The sequence below is a fragment of the Tachypleus tridentatus genome, chromosome 2 (genome assembly GCF_004210375.1).
Source record: "Tachypleus tridentatus isolate NWPU-2018 chromosome 2, ASM421037v1, whole genome shotgun sequence".
NCBI classification, from domain to species: Eukaryota; Metazoa; Arthropoda; class Merostomata; order Xiphosura; family Limulidae; genus Tachypleus; species Tachypleus tridentatus.
The window spans coordinates 56,295,683-56,298,089 of record NC_134826.1 but is presented as its reverse complement, the minus strand read 5'-3'; positions in this window follow the sequence as shown (position 1 = coordinate 56,298,089).

The following is a 2,407-nucleotide window of genomic DNA, read 5'->3' as shown; positions in this document are numbered from 1 at the left end:
TATAAGCTTGAGCTACTTAGTTAAAGGTGGTAGTAGTTAAGAACTTTCAAATGATTGGTTTGATGGGGAAAGCCACTAGTAGATTTTTTAAATATATTGATATCTCAGCAAATCATAGAGATGGGAGGTTCTTATTTTATATTTAGCTTGTTGGTATCTGAAATTTGAATTTCTAATTTATTAAATACTTGTACATGTTGTATGGTTGATGTAAAAAAAACAGAAACTGAACATGTTATGTTGCAAAACTATACCTAATTGTTTTCTATGTTTCCTCTGAAATTAAAAAAAAATTAAAACAATTTTAAATTTAAATTATGAACTGTTTTGATACCAGTCTCACTGGTGTTAATAAAAACTTTGAAAATAACATTCCAAAAGTGCACTTTAACCTCCATGGGTAAAAGAGTTGAGGTTGGAAAATGTTTATGCTTCTCTGGCAAGCCTGCTTGCAGACTTCAGAACAAACGTGCCAATCAGGTCAAACATATGTACTGAGGTGTAAAAGACATTCCTGAGCACGAAAGTTTAAGATAAAAAAGTGCTGAGTTAAGATTTTTCAAAGCACGTGAATCACACGAGAAAAATTGCAGTTTGTGTCGTTTATGGTAAGATTTTCTTTTAAACAAACTGAAACATTCGTAACAAAAATTCCAGGTGTAACATATATTATAATATTATTTTCATTTCACATATTCATATTAAAGTGATTTAATATCATTTTGAATGTCATCTGTACCACACACAAAAGAGAAGTTTAAAGATGGCACTAAAACCCACAGGATTAAAATGACGTTGAACAAAGACTGAAAACCTGAGCTCCTCTTCCTGGACTATAAAATAAAAGCTACTTAAAACTATGATGAAATCCTACTTTTGAGCATTCATTTTCAGCTGATCTGTATTTACTTATCATACATTAACAAGAAATGGATATTTATTAAATTTCAACAATATTTTGCTTTGGGCTAGAATAAGTGAATAAAAAAGACTAATTGGAAGGTTACACTAAAATCACACAGTAAGGAAAGATACAATAGATTTCATATGAAAAAGAAATTCAAAGTAATAAAACAAATGACGTTTGTTTTTGCTATATGCAGACCCTTCATGCAGCCAATATTAACTATATATGTACTAACCCAAATTATAAGAAGGTAAATCAAATGGTGGCCAAAAAATTGAAACTGTTAATTATTATTTTAAACACTATTTTAAGTTGTACATGAATTTGATGAAAGTATCTTTTATATTGTCCTTTTTATCAAAACATTTTGTCCTAAACTTTCGATGTCATGACTGCAATTAATGCAGCCACCATTTATGTAAAATCAATCCATAATTTCTCAATTTCTGTTGCTTTGAAGAATTCTAATGTTTACATTCACTGCAGAAAGATGGCGTCTATCCTATTTAAATGTTTCTTAGGGATGTTATACAATAAGGAAAAGTGATTGAAGTGTATATCCAGTTTTTTTACTAGTTATTTCAAGTGTGGAAGCTGAGAAATCTTTATAATATTGGTAAGGGTTTTTCTTAAGGTCTGTTTTTGTAGATGTGGTTGATATGTATGTAAAAATCTTAAACTTCTAAACTGAAACTCATGGTCTTAAGAAGGTTTAACAAAACTTCAGGTAGACCAAAGGTTACAAAAACTCTAAGTGTTAATTTTCCAACGGATTTTTGATACCTAATAAGTTCATAATAATTGTTAAAAGTACAATGTGATCTGTATTAAAAAAAAAAGAGATTTGGGAACTATCTGGAAATGTTCATACTTGAAGGGAAAGTCTTAAACTAAAATGAACATTTAAATAAACGTTTGGAAACAAGTGGGAGGTTTATCAAAGTGCATGTCACAACCTTTTTACAGGGTTACATTCAAAGTCTAATTAAATTTTATCAACAGTGTGTATCAATAGAATAGCATTAAATGTAGAGTGTAATTAAATTTTTATATTATCCAAAATTTAATCTGAAAAAGAAATATTTAAATGAAAACTCAATCTTCACTTCCTTGTTTCACGTGTTCTTAATTCTTTCTAGGTTTTGTTTCTTCCCTTATAAGGGCTTCAAATTTCCACCAATTAGATGTACTAACTATAGAAACTGATTGGTCTAAATATAGAATAGGAATCTCTCTCTTTCTTCATTTTCTGAAATATCTCTGAATTTACCACATCCACCACAAACTTCTCCAAACTGCCCGTGTTCATGAAATCACTTGTTTGCTCGTGTCCATTTATCACTAGTACATGCTTGTAACCAATAAAAAGTTCATTTTGTAAAAAACAAGAGTGTAACTAGTTTTAGTTTCAGTGGTAAAATTAACTATTTATGAAGTACATAGATCTTGATACACGCAAACTGAAATTAGTACTATCATAAGTAATAATTTTTTTACCTA